This window comes from Oryza glaberrima, chromosome 4 (genome assembly GCF_000147395.1).
Source record: "Oryza glaberrima chromosome 4, OglaRS2, whole genome shotgun sequence".
NCBI classification, from domain to species: Eukaryota; Viridiplantae; Streptophyta; class Magnoliopsida; order Poales; family Poaceae; genus Oryza; species Oryza glaberrima.
The window spans coordinates 15,083,992-15,099,318 of record NC_068329.1 but is presented as its reverse complement, the minus strand read 5'-3'; the positions used below and the strand labels follow the sequence as shown (position 1 = coordinate 15,099,318).

The 15,327-nt window shown below is 46.8% G+C and overlaps 1 pseudogene; it reads right to left on the bottom strand.

Annotated features, from left to right (window-relative positions):
- Nucleotides 1-363: 363 nt before the first annotated feature.
- LOC127770802 (F-box/LRR-repeat protein 14-like) lies at nt 364-1,824 on the bottom strand (annotated as a pseudogene).
- Nucleotides 1,825-15,327: the final 13,503 nt, after the last annotated feature.

Here is a 15,327-nt window from a genome sequence, read left to right as displayed (position 1 = left end):
ATGAAAGATATATTTGCAACTAAAACCATAACAAGTTGAAAACCACGATAAATGCAAAGGCTACCAACAAGTTTGACGCCAAAATGAAAAATTCCGATCGCTGGAGACTACTCTTCTGAACATTAGCTGTCGACACAGATTGATGAGATGCCTGCAGAGTACATCATCATATGGTTTGCGCAGTTGCTCTTATGCTTAGAGAGAATAACAGGAACAAAAGGGGCAAAGTAAAATCAAGTTCAAAAATGACAGTGAAAACTGAAAACTCAGATCACGGATACAATAGGGTTAACAGCAAAAGCAACAGCTCCATCTGAGAAATCCACCGATGATGTGCGGTCAGCAACGAATTAACAACCTCAATCAATGCAGTCTTTTAAAATGGGCAGCACATGATCCGGCAGAGTTGACAAAGTACTGGACTGATCTAGCTGCGCCCTGCACAGCATTTTCAGATATATTACAGCAGCCATCAACAACCAGAGACTGTAATTTCTGTGCATGTACAAGCTCAGCTATTCCAACATCTGTCAAACCAGGACAATGCTGAAGCTTGAGATCAGTCAAGCATGGGTACTGCACAAGCAAGCACATTCCAGAATCAGTAATCTCATTGCAATCGACGAGGCTGAGTGTCTCCAGGAATGGTGCAGATGAGAGTCCCTTCATCCCCTCGTCATTGAAGAAGAGGGCACCGTTTAGTGTGAGAGCACGGATTGGGCAAGAATGCATGAGCTTCACAAGTCCCTCCTGTGTGAAGCCTATATATGGAGGCTTCGAGTGCTCAACACCTGTAAATGCAAGCTCAACATCCTGAAGCAAAGGACAGTTGTGGGCTAGAGCCTCAAGGCTTTCATTAGTAAAACCCGTCCTGAAAACTATGCCATCAGGTTCATGGTAGTGTCGAGGTATCATCTAAAATGAGATGCTTTTAAGGTTCTTGCAGCTCTGGGATAGCACAATCATATCCTTGTCAATAACACCATTAACGTACTCCAGGCATAGTTTGCATAGTTTCTCTAACGCCTTGCACTTCCTCAGCAGAAAACGTAGTCCTATTTCTGGGCCTTCTGGCTCTGTTATAAGTCGAGCCAGCCTTAAATCCTCCAAATTCTGACAGCACAAATCATATTTATACACGCAGTTAGCATTGTACGAGGAGTCATGGCTGGGGCCAAAGTGTTTCCACAGGCTTTCCTTATTTTCAAACTCAAATTTCTTAAGCTTCATCCATCCTCGACCAAACTTTAAAAAGTCATACTGGCTTATTCCCTGGCAATTGTTGACGACGAGTTCTTCCAATGATCCATCAGTGCCAAGGTACTCCAGCCACTCAGTGCTGCCAGCAATTCCCTTGCAATCATTAATGAAGAGAGAAGATAGGGCCTTGCAACCAAAAAATAGCATGAGAAGCCCACTTGAAGTTACTTCTGGTAGGGAGTTAAGCTTTAGAGATATCAACTTCTTGCAGTAAGATAGGCAAACAATAGCAGCATCATTGATTTTTGAGCAGAAGGTTAAGGTAATATCATTAAGCAAAGTACAACAAGATGAAAGAACAAAGAGACCTTGGTTGTCGATATGGTTCCCATTACCAGGTGTTGAACCAGAGTAATCGATCTCTACTTTGAGCAAATTAGGAAACCGGGAACAAAGTGCTAAGAAATCTTCTGTTGCAAGTCCACAACCAAGGCGTATAGCAGCCCTTTGCTCTGCATCGATAGTGTAGAGCTGCTTCGACACCAGGGAAAGAGAATTAAGGTCGCTTGTCCTTGTAATCTTCTTGAGAATCTCGATGATTAGTTCCTCCGAGAGATGCTCCATTGAGAAACGCAGCAGTGCTAGTTAGGTAATCTCAAGGTTCAGCAGGTATCCAGATCCCTGGTCAAAATTAAGGAAATTATAATGAACCACATCATGGCAAAATGTCTGCGAAGCATACAGACAGTAATGAAATGCTAAACCTTTTGCTGAATGTGTTTCCAGTTTGCCTACTTATCTTCGCAGATAATGAGATAAACAAATAAGAACAAGCAAGAAAATAACCTATTTATTTATTTATTCATCTACAAAACATTAATGAACATAGTAACTTATTTAATTACTTGCCTCCAAATCAGTTAGCATAGACAAACTTTTGAATCTGTACTCTGTAGGCAGAAAATTTGAAGTAATGTAACAATCTACATATCTCAATTCTAATGCTGGTTAAATAAATCAATGTTCCACAAAATGTCTGCAATTATATGAATTAAAATCTGAAATTGCCGGTGCAAACAAAGCGAACTAACTTTAACAGGATCTGTTGGAATGAAATATTTGGATGCACAGGCAACTTAGTAAACCCATCATATGGTTGAGCGATTTTTCTTGGATCTGTTGGCCTAAAACCGGGAGACGTTGGCCCAAAACCAGGAGAAAGCCTCGCTACACCCCAAAAGCTAGCTCAAGAGGTGAGGGGCTCCCCCACTTTTAAGTTGGTTCAACTCCCCCTAGATTAGCAATGTGGGACTATTCCCAACAATCTCCCCCTAGATTAGCAATGTGGGACTATTCCCAACAATCTCCCCCGTCACACATTGGTGCCCCTTAGCCCTGACCGGCCCCACACACAGGCACATACGGGACTCACACCTGCGGTCCACTGACCAGCCCCACACACGGGCACATACGGGCCTCACACCCGCGGTCCACTGGGCTTTAGGCTTACACCACCCTGAGTGTGCACAAGCACTAAAGATTGTGGGTTTGGCTCTGATACCACTTGTTGGCCCAAAACCGGAGATGTTGGCCCAACCGGGAGAAAGCCTTGCTACACCTCAAAAGCTAGCTCAAGAGGTGAGGGGCTCCCCCACTTTTAAGTTGGTTCAACTCCCCCTAGATTAGCAACCCTAGATTAGCAATCTGGGACTATTCCCAACAGGATCTCTCTAACTAATACGCGGCCTTCTTACTCGGTCATCTCAACCAAGAAGAAAAGCGAGAGGACGGGGAGGCGACGTATATACCTCAAAGGAAACGGCCGGCGATCTGCCGGCGGCTTAGGGTTGTTTCTTGAGGCGGAACCAAGAAGAGGTAGAGGCGGCGCGGAGGCAAGTGTGGAGTGGACGAGGTGGCTGCGGCGCAAGCGTGGGGAAGCGCCGGTGGGTTCCGATGTCGGGTGGATCACTCGACTTACCACCGCGCTCGCGCTCGCTGCCGGCGAATTCCTTCGTACGGAGGGGATAAAATGCTCCGGTCTCGAGCTCCAGGGACCTTGTTTGATTGGGCCGAGTAAGAGGCGAGATTGCCACGGGTGGTCCTTTTTTTTTTAATAAGTTCACTCTGACTCCGTCAAATATAAGTCCAATCGAATCCATATCCCTCAATATATAATAAATAATATCAAATATGTTGACCCTATGCTGACATGGCTCGTTGACCTAATCTAATAGGCTGACTCAGCATGTGGGCCCCACTTGTCATCCTCGCCTCTTCTTCCTCCTCTCTCTCCCCTTCCTCTTCCCCCTTCAGCCCTTCCTTCCCTTCTTCTCCACAGCAATGGCGCGTGCGGATGATAATGGGAAGCGGCGACAGGGCGCGCCGGACGAGCGACAAGCACTAGCGGCGTGAGCAAGATCCGTGTCCGGAAAAAGCGGCACCGCCCCACCGACAAGAGTATCGTCACTATTCACGGGGCCGGCAGGGCTGGTAGGGAGTGGAGTGGTCAAGAATCGCCACCGCCTCCTCCCACGCGCTCTCCTCGGCCACTCCCGCCTCCTCCCCACATGCTCTCCTCGACTGCCCCCGCCTTCTCTGCGCTCCCTCACCATCCGCGCCGAGCCAGACCTACCCGCGCCTATACCTTCACTAGAGCCATCCACCTCAATAGCTGAGTCCCCAGGCGACGACGACGGCGGCGGTGGCCTTGTGGAGCTCCGCAACTTGATGTGATGTGACCATGGCTACTACGAATACATCCATTGTTCACATCATGGATGAACAACAAGATATCAAGTTCAAGTCCTCCAAGTGCTAGAATCCGATTCGGCCACCTACTACACTGCTGACTTCAAACGGCCGGCGAATCTCCATACGACCTCCGTTTTCGGCCCGTGAGTACTTGATGGAAAGCTCTCGGAGTCCTCTTTCCAACGGATCCAGCCTCATTGTGATATTCCATCTCAGTGATCCGCAATTGAAGAAACAAGGGGCTGCATTGTCTGTAATGGGATTATTAGAATTTATTTTAAAAAGCCTAGAAGAGAAGATCTAATTTTAATAAATAAATTCCAATATAAAATGGGGCCAGATAAAATTTTATTAAATACTTTGCTTAATTCTATAATTCCTAGATTTTTCTGGGATTTATTTGAGCTAAGGAAGTATTTTTAATAAATGGAATTGCATTTAATGAATAATTTAAATTGAAAAAGGTTTTTAAAATCCTCCTCTAGGCTTTGGGCCGAAAGTCGGCCCAAACCCTTCTCTCTCTCTCCCCGGCCCAAGCTGGCCCAGTCCGCCCGCAGCCGCCGCGCGCGTGCGCCCCGGACGCTGACAGGTGGGGCCCACCTGTCAGGCCCGTCGTCTTCCTCCCGACGAAACCCTAGCCGCGCCGCGCCGCCGCCGCCATTCCAATCCGGCCGATCCTTTCCGTTTCCGATGAAATCAATAGAGGGGAAATGATCTTCTCGATCTCCTCTATCTTTTCTCTTTTGGAATCACCGGCTAAAATCGCTTGGAAAGTGTTTGATTCGAGGTCGATTCGGATCGGTCTCTCTCCTCCGAACCCTAGACTTTCCATCCCGCCGCCGGTCGCCGTGGGCCTCCGTCGCCGCCTCCTAGCCGCTATAAATTGACCCCCAAGCCCGCCGCTACCCGCCGCCACCCTCGCCTTCGTCCCTCGCCGCCCGTAGCGCCCTAGCCCCGTGCAGTCTAGCGCCGCCGTCGCCGCCGCCGCTCCAGCCGTGCGTCGCCGTCGCTCTAGTCGTCACCGTCGCTCGGGGAGGTCGCCGTCGTGGTCGCCGTCTCGTCGCCGTTCTCGTCCGCCCCTTCGCCGTCGCTGTCGACCGCCGGAGCACCGTCGCCGTCGTCAAGCCGAAGGTTGCCGCCGCTTCTTTCTCGTCGCCGACGTCGTCCGGTCATCGTCCGCCGTCGCTTTGGTCGCCGGTGAGTTCGCCGTGCCGCCCGCAACCCGTAGGTGCTTTCCGTTCGCGCTGTCGTGCCGTGGTTCGCCGACGAGCTCGTGTGGTTCGGTCGCCGCCGGTGGTGACGTCGTCGCTGACGTCATCGTCGTCGTCCATCCGTGAGCCGCGGTGGATTCGATCGATCTCGGCCGTCCGTTGTAGATAGGATAGATCTCAGCCGTCCAATCCCGTGAACCGCCGCCGTGCACCCGGTCCACCGTGAGCCGAGCCCGCTGACGCAATAAACCCCTTTTTCCTTTTCAAAAATAATTCATTATTGCGTCATAATTCAATTAAAATCCATATAAATGATTTAAATCGATTTAATCTTTGAAAATTCATAACTAATTCATCTTAGCTCGGATTTAGTTGGTTCAAGTCTCTAAATTTTCTAAAATTGAGATCTACATGTTAAAAATATCCACATGTACTGTTCATGATTGTTTATGTGCTGTTTTGGTGATTTTGTTCTTTTCTCTTTAGATTCCGACGTTCCTGGAGAGTCCGATTTTGCAGGAGAAGACTTTGAGGATTTTCAAGGCCAGCAAGGCAAGTCACACAGATCCCAAACAACCCTTTGAGCATGTTGATCCTATTTAAAGCTATTGTTTCTATTCAACTATTGCATCTATTTTCGAATGTCATTGGGTGGAATTAACCTATTCTTTGTTATGGCCCTTTTGTACTTGATTACTTTATTCTTTGATACCTTGGGCTATTATAATTTGACTAGTTGAGCTTTATATAATGGTTCAGCTAGATGTTAGGTATAATTGCTTAGCCATGCTTAGAGACATTAGTTCACTAATGGGGTAACTTATGCTTCACTATTATTTATTGATGGCTTAATAATAGCTCATGATGGTCAATCATGATTGGTTAATTAATTAATTTGCCAACTAAAACCTGATAATGGTGGGTTGTGAGCATATGGTTTTGATGGTTGTGCTCATGACAATTAAGGACCGGGTTCACGATTTTCGGTTGTGAAACATTTACCGTGCCAACCACAAGCCAGCGTGGGCAACGGCTTTACTTTCTGTATAGTATGGTTCATAGTAGAGCACCAGACTGTGAAGTGGCGGAGATAAGCCCACGGGGGTCGCTGGGGAGTCCATACCTTGTTTATAAGGGGGTGATTATGATCCGGGAACGGTGCACTGCTTTGAATTGTATTATATAGAGGGTATTGTCACAATCTCTATTCGGGTACTTGTCAAGTATCGCGACGCATGGTTGACATGATGTTGAGGTTGTGTCTTGTGGGTACAGTGGTACACCTCTGATCAGAGTTTAAACTATTCGAATAGCCGTGCCCGCGGTTATGGGCGGGTCTAACAATGTCTTTCGTGATTAGTCTCACCCCCACACTATATTAAATGATGATGTTATTAACTTGTTTAGCTCCTGGTTTGGAATGGTTAATTCCTGGTTTGGAGATAGACTTGTGCAGCCGGGATTGGTTGTGCATGATGGTTGGGCCTATACAACAGGGTATGTTGCATAGCGTTGGATTAATACTGTTTATTTAATACTCCATTGTTTTATTAAATTCTGAAATATTTATTAAATGCTGTTTATGCAAATGAGACTATACTATGCCATCCTTTGTTACCCTGTGCACTTGCATATTTGCTGCGTGGCTTGCTGAGTATGTCATATACTCACCTTGCAATCATTCATCAGAGGAGGAGTTCTACAGTGATGCCGATGGAGTTGATGATTAGGCGTAGCCCTGGTCAAGCTGCCTGTGGAGAGGAGTCGCCTGCGCTGTTTCTTTTATTCCGCTGCTTCGGACTTTATTGATTGAGAGGAACTATCTACCTCTGTAATAACATTTTGTTCGCTTATTAATTAGAGTAATAATTTGTACTCTATTATCAATTTGTTATTGTGTGCCTCGGCTGATTCCTGGACGAGGGTTTATACACATGTAAGCGTTTGGAATTTTGGATAGAAATTCCGGGCGTGACACTTAAATAGTTAGGTACCCCTTTAGAGTTGCTTGGGTTTTGATTAATTGTAAGTTTAGCCATTGCTACTTCGCTTGCAGCGCGCGTGTCGGCTAGACCGTCCGTCTGCTTGTTCGGAACCCAATTTATCGTGTATCAATTTATCTTTGTGCGTCTTGTCTATCTAGCAATTCAGTTGCTTTATATCTTGTTCTTGCTTGTTCTCGATTGCTTGCAGGAATAAGGTTGATCTGCACCGGCAAGATCAACAACCCACGGAGAGGTGTATCGATCGCTAAGGCGCAACACAACGTCTTGTACGGTTGTAGTCGGATCGTCAACGTTTCTCCCAAATCGTAGTTATCACAACTCACCGAAAGATCGGGCCAACAATAGCCTTGAGTGTCGAGAGGAACTCAGGGTTCATCAGGTGGTATCAGAGCTTTCGTTGCTCAGTGAGTTTTTTTTCTACCCATAACCAGAAAATAGCCATAAAAAAAATTGTATCATTTACCTAGCCATATTGTGCCATTGCATTGTTCTTTTCAGTTTTTGCTTCATTGAATTTTGTGTTGCATCGTCACGTCGTCTTGCTGGTCTTAGCATCTAGTTCGTTTAGAGTTTCGAGTTCTAGTCACGTTTTATACCACAGTCGTCCTCGCCTCCGTTTCTCTGTTGTCGTCGGGACCTACGAAAACGGAATCGGCTCGCTGCCACGGTTCTATTTTTGTAGTTTTCAGAAGTTTCTGTCGGTTAGTTTCGGAGTTGTTGAGTTGAATCTAGAGTTTGCTGATCCTGCCGTGTGTTAGTTTTTGCCGTGTATGTGTGCGCTAGCAAGAAGGAAGGGGAGTGAATTTCATAGATTGGATTCAGTTTCCATACGTGAGGAAGGAGGAAGGGGAAAGTCTTTTTTGAATGGATTTGGTTTCCACTTGTGGGGGCCCAAACCGAACCTTTCCAATCTACCGACTCCCTCCCACCGTACCACCACCTCTCCACCTCTCCACCAGTTGTGCCGAGTTGCTAGACACCTTGGTGAAAATTTTTGGAGTGTCGGTTTTGAGATCCGTTTGGAAAAACGGAACCGGCATAAATTCAGCATTCCATTTTTGTATAGTTCTAAATTTGGATATGGACTTTTGCATTTGAGTCCCTGTAATTTTTATATTTACAGTTGAGTCCCTGTAACCTTACAGTGAGGTCCTTGAGTCCGTTTTTGGTAAAAAAAATCAAAAAAAAAAGAAATAGAAAAAAAAGGCAGAAAGGTGCAGGAAAAAAAAAGAAGAAGAAAAGCCGCACCAAAAAAAAAGAAAAAAAAAGAAAAGAAAGAAGGAAAGAAGGAAAAGAGAAAAATCAGTTGTATCTTTGAGTTTGCTTTCATATATCAGAGTGTGCTTGAGTTGTTTCTGGTGTTATCTTGTGGTATCGTTTGTGTCTAGGCTCGCGTCTCTAGTACGTTCTAGCCTAGGACCAGCACGGTACTTGACTTTGAGCCATTATTCAACTTTGCATTATCTGATTTGAGCATTTGCTATCCCTTTGCTACATATTTAAGCCTACCCAGAGCTCTACAGATCTAATTGCAGCCGTACAGCAAGTGTTTGCCAAGGCATCGATACATCCAACCTCTATTGGGGTGCTTGGTTGAGTCGGTGTATGTCACCATTCCGCTTGCATTGGTAAGATCTTGTAAGAACTTGGTTAAAAGCTTGAGTGTGTGTGATTTTTGATCTGCCACTACCTAGTAGTTAATAGGAACGCGCATATTTTTGTGTATGTTTCTTGTTTTCTACTAACAATGGCAGGGATACGCAAGATAATTAGGGATACCTGTGCTCAACATCGACATCTTCGTCGAGACATGAGGAGTGATCAACACGACCATTATAAGGTAAGTGACAATGTTCTATGTAATATCAAATCCGCACTACCTTATTTCGAGGGAAATTATGATCCTCATGCTTACATTAATTGGGAGCTAGCGGTTGATAAAGAATTTAGAAAGCACGTCTTGTTTGAGAAACAAAAGGTTATGTGTGCCTCTAGTGTTTTAATTAAACATGCTTCTAATGATTGGAAACATCTTTATAGGCATAACAAAATACCACAATCTTGGAAAGACTTGAAACGATATTTCAGAGATGTTTATGTTCCCATGTATTATGCTGATATTCTGCTCAACAAACTGCAATGTTTAAAACAAGATACAAAAAGTGTTACTTCATACTATCATGATATGCATGCTTGTTTATTACGCTGTGGCTTAGATGAATGCGAAGAAGCTACAAAATTGAGGTTTTTACGTGGGCTTAACAAAGAAATTCAGGATATGCTTGCTTGTGAAAAATATAGATATCTTTCTCATTTATTACAACTTGCTTGCAATGCTGAAAGTAAAATAGAGGAGGATATGAAAAAGAAACACGCTATGTCTTTGCCTCCAATTACTAACCATGTGCAGGAAGTGCGTAATCACGAAAAGGAGGAGAGAGACATGAAAGAGCCACCAATTCCATTGTTCACACTCAAGTTCGAGACACCTCCATCATCTGAAGAGGATATCAAAGGTAAAGTAAATGGTACTGAAATTAATCAAGGTGAGTGCGTTAACGAAGTAAATTTGTCCACTTTTCATGCTAAAGTAGAGCAACCGTTAGTGGAACCAAATGCTGGAATTCCTTTGTCACAAGTTGATTTACTCGCTGTTCCTTGTGATAAAGAAGAGTTGTGTGATAATGCTTCACTTATATCCATGCCACAACTAGTGAATGAACATGCTATTTCTAGTGTTTCTTTGTGTGCTGATTTTAAGCATGCTGTTCACATTGCTAATGAAGTTGAGGAACGTAAATTTCTATCTTCTTTAAATACTTTGGGCTATGTTCAGTTTAACGATTTTTGTGAGCTCGATAATTTGAAGGAGAAATTATTTGCTAAGTCTGATTTGCCATGTCCAACTAATGCTATTTTTCATATCTTTGGCAAATATAATGATAGAGAAATATATTTGGTGCATAGAGTTTTCATCTGTTCGGATTTAGAGAAACATGTTATTGCTAATCACACTACTTCGAGTTTCTCTAGTTTTGATTGGATGAAACAGGTTGTTTTGAATGGACTATGTGAAGAACACCATATGGAAAAACCGAGGACGGTTTTCCGTGAAGAAGGGGAGGATGATGTGACCATGGCTACTACGGATACATCCGTTGCTCACATCATAGATGAACAACAAGATATCAAGTTCAAGTCCTCCAAGTGCTAGAATCCGATTCGGCCACCTACTACACTGCTGACTTCAAACGGCCGGCGAATCTCCATACGACCTCCGTTTTCGGCCCGTGAGTACTTGATGGAAAGCTCTCGGAGTCCTCTTTCCAACGGATCCAGCCTCATTGTGATATTCCATCTCAGTGATCCGCAATTGAAGAAACAAGGGGTTGCATTGTCTGTAATGGGCCTTTGGGCTTGTAACTTCGTTTGGGACCCTGGCCCAAGTGGGGCCCATGTGGGGTGCGCCCCAACCAGGTGGAGCACGACCCTAGGGTCCCCTTAGGTCGTCCTCCCACCTCCTTAAATAGTTAGGTACCCCTTTAGAGTTGCTTGGGTTTTGATTAATTGTAAGTTTAGCCATTGCTACTTCGCTTGCAGCGCGCGTGTCGGCTAGACCGTCCGTCTGCTTGTTCGGAACCCAATTTATCGTGTATCAATTTATCTTTGTGCGTCTTGTCTATCTAGCTATTCAGTTGCTTTATATCTTGTTCTTGCTTGTTCTCGATTGCTTGCAGGAATAAGGTTGATCTGCACCGGCAAGATCAACAACCCACGGAGAGGTGTATCGATCGCTAAGGCGCAACACAACGTCTTGTACGGTTGTAGTCGGATCGTCAACGTTTCTCCCAAATCGTAGTTATCACAACTCACCGAAAGATCGGGCCAACAACAGCCTTGAGTGTCGAGAGGAACTCAGGGTTCATCATGATGCTCTTCTCCAGCGAAGAGAACCACACCTCAGTGTAGACTGTCTCTCGAACTACGACATGGTGAGCGTCGGCGGTGAGTCGGTGACCCATGCGGGTGGCCATACATTGCTTGCTACGTCGTTGCAGGAGGTGGCCGCCGTCACGCCCCACGCCATCAACCTCCACGGCGAGCTCTCCACTGCCATCTGCACGCTCTTGCGCCAGGCCATCCTCAACATGTCCTAGCTAGAACGCTCTCGCCGGCGCGCTCTGACCCAGCCTTGCCACCTAGATCCCCACTTCCATCCGCGCGAGACGAGCACCATTGTCGAGCGGTGCCCTGCTGCCTCTCGCCGCTGCCCTCTCCTCTACCTCCAGCCATAGCACCGCCTGTTGCCGCCCCTCTGCTGTGTACGGAAGAGAGAATGGAAAAGAGAAGGAAGGTGAGGGAGGGGAGGATGACATGTGGGACCCACATTATTTTGTTATTTTTTGTGATGACTAGGCTGCCACGCGGATGCCAGATCAGTAGATACCACCATCAATACAGCCTGGGAGTCATGTTGCACGGTTTTAACCATTGGAGGATACATTGTACCCGGTTTTACAGGTTAGGGATACGAATTAGATTTCTACCTATATTTGAGGGAGTCAAATTGGACTTTTTTCCTTTTATATTCACTTATCAGCCCATGATGCGTTTAGACGAGGCTCGAGTGGGAGTCCTTGGGCCGCATAAAAACTGAACCGCATGCAAAACACCTTCTTACGCACTTATGGAAAAGTTCACTTCTGGTACCTTAACTATGAGCCAAGTTTCATCCGTACCCTGAATCACAAAACCGGATATAGAGCGTCCCAAAACTGTTAAAACCAGTGTAAGTGAAATCTATCAATGATTTGTACGACGGTTTTGTCCTACGTGGCATGACGTGGCACACTGTCATAGTTTACGTCTGACGTGGTGGTGGCACAAGTGACAAGAGCACGGACTAACTGTGGCAGGCGTGCTAGCCCACGCAAAGTCTGTATTAATTGGTGACCACTGCCGGCCACCTCATCTAGACATATCGAAGGGAGTATGATAGTACCTCTTGTCCCGATCCCGAGGGGCTTAAAAAAATTATATCTTGGTTTGGAGCAACCTAAGAATGCAATCAGCAGCAGGAAGATTCATACTTCCTCCGTTTCACAATGTAAGTCATTCTAGTATTTTCCACATTCATATTGATATTAATGAATCTAGACATATATATCTATCAAGATTCATTAACATTAATATGAATGTGAGAAATGCTAGAATGACTTACATTGTGAAACGAAGGAAATAATATTGAACGCCAACAGTCCTGCATCATCACCAACATATAGCACTATATTTACAGCATCGGTTAGGTTGTCGATTCGCCTCTCCTGACTTGCGTCGACTACAGTACAGGGGGCGTCGAAATTCATGATGTGGATACCTAGAGGCTAAAAAGCAGAGGAAAGGCCGCACGTTATCACGACTGACTGGGACTGGGAGCTAAGGAAAGGGACGGAACACACACGCTGATCGTAGATAAGTAGCTGGATTTCCATGGATATTGATTGATGATTCCTGTACGATATGTTGAACATTGCTACGAAGAAAGGCCAGATGCAACCAAGACTTGACCAGCAAACGATTTGTATGCTTGGCGCCATTTTGAGCTGTGCTCAACGTACCATCTTGTTGAAAATGATGAGTGTGATGAACGTACGCAGCACTGTACAATTAACGGACCTTATACACACTTTGTGCCCAAATATCTTATTATTGGACATGGTCAGTGTGACATAAACGCAGCACCGTGCGTTTATTCACAAGATGTCCTACAGTCGTCTTCCATTCGATCGAATACTACGATCTGGACTAGTCTTTTTAAAGGGATTTAAAAAGGAAAATAATAATAATCCAAGGCAACCATGAACGCGAGCAGCGATCTGGACTCGATCAATGCAAACATGAGAGATTATGACTTAGTCCGTGTTGGTGATGAACAGCGAACCCCTGGACGGGCACAGCGCCGAGAGCTCAGCAGCTTGGGAGCAAGTCGCCCGGAAACCGGCGAGCCAGAATGGCAGCAGCTGGGCAACTACTCTGTTTCATCCTTGTGGATCTGATGCAGAGAGAAAGACGGCAACTGGCGTCGGCGTCAACTGGGCCAACTCCGGCACGGGCGAGGATCCGTGGGGGAGCTAGATCCGGTGCGCCCTTGGCCGGATCTGGATGCCTCCGGCTAAGGCGGAGGAGGAGGAGGCGAGGTTGGGCTGCGCAGCTTGGGGCGGCGAATCCGGCCGACGCGGCAACCAGGAGCGGCAGGCGACATGGGGGAAGTCGGAGGCAAGGTCAGGCTGCGCGGCTTGGGCGGCGGATCTAGCCGGCACGGCGAGCGGTGTGTACAAGCGTGGCCAGGGCGGCGGGCGGGAGGATGCAGACCATGGCCAGCGAGGCGGCCTAGCGCAGTGGGCAGCGCGGGGTTCGGGCATGCTGACACCGTCCGCTCATGCCCGCGATGGTGCCGGTGTTTGCTCCGCCTCGTGCCCCGGCCTTGCGGCGGCTGGAGCGGCATGCTTGCTAGACGGGCGCGAAGGAGGAGGGCGAGGCCGCGGGCTAGGACACATTATTGTCGGCGCGGGCTGACAGCTTGCGAGGCAGCGGCGCGTGGTCCACTCCGCGACGCATGAGGCTCTGGCCGTAGAAACGCATGGCCATGGCCGGCGGCGTGAGGCTGTGGCTGGAGGTGGTCTGCACGTTAGTGTGGGTCGTACTTGGTCACCCGGAGCAGCGGCACAGTGACTAGGCTTGGGTGCTGAAGGGATGGCGTGGTGGTCCAGCGACGGTCGTTGAGCACGACGGTTGTGTGGGCTTTGATTGGGAATCGCTGGCGAAAACCTAGCCAGGCCTTGGGCCAGCATGACGATGACTACGCCATTAAGCGTCTAATGTGACCATGGCTACTATGGATACAACCATTGCTCACATCATGGATGAACAAGAAGATATCGAGATCACGTCCTCCAAGTGCTAGAATCCGATTTGGCCACCTGCTACACTGCTGACTTCAAACGGTCGCCGAATCTGCATACGACCTCCGTATTCGGCCCGTGAGTACTTGATGGAAAGCTCTCGGAGCCCTCTTTCCAATGGATCCAGCCTAATCACGAAATTCCATGTCGTTTGGCCGCAATCACATAAACAAGGTGCTGCATCACCTGTCTTGGGCCTATGGGCTTGTAACTTCATTTGGGACCCTGGCCCAGGTGGGGCCCATGTGGGGTGCGCCCCAACCAGGTGGAGCACGACCCTAGGCACCCCTAGGTCATCCTCCCACCCCCATATATAGCTAGGTACCCCTTCAGGATTTCTTGGGTTATGTTTAGATAAAAGTTTAGCTTCGCTCCTTTGTCGGGTAATCCCGTGATCGGTTAGATCGCCGGTTTACTCGTTACGGAACCCCAACCTATCATTTGTATTCAATTCCTATCTGCAATTCAGATTACTTTTATCTTGTTCTTGCTTGTTTCTTCGATTTGCTTGTAGGAATAAGGTTGATCTGCACCGGCAATATCAACAACCCACGGAGAGGTGTATCGATCGCTAAGGCGCAACACAACAACGTCTCGTACGGTTGTAGTCGGGTCGTCAAGTTTCTCCCAAATCGTAGTTATCATCAACTCACCAAAAAATCGGGCCAACAACAGCCTTGAGTGTCTCGAGTGGAGCTCAGGGTTCATCAGGTGGTATCAGAGCTTTCGTTGCTCGGTGAGTTTTATCTACCCATTACCAGAAAATTGCCATACAAAAAAAATTGTATCCTGTACCTAGCCATATTGTGCCATTGCATTGTTCTTCTCAGTTTTTGCTTTGTTGAATTTTGTGTTGCATTGTCGAGTCGTGTTGTTGGTCTTAGCGTGTAGTCCATTTAGAGTTTCGAGTTCTGGTCACGTTTTTTACCACAGTCGTCACCGCCACCGTGTCTCTGTTGTCATCGGGACCTACAAAAACGGAATCAGCTCGCTGCCACGGTTCTATTTTTGTAGTTTTCAGAAGTTTCTGTCGGTCGGATTTGGAGTTGATGTGTTGCATCTAGGTTTCTGTCGTGTGATTCTGCCCTGTCCCGAGGTCGTGTTGTTGCCGTGTGTTCCTTTTGCTGTGCATGTGTGCGACGAAGAAGGAAGGAGGAGAGATCTGTCTAGATTAGATTGGATAGGTTTCTGTTTGGT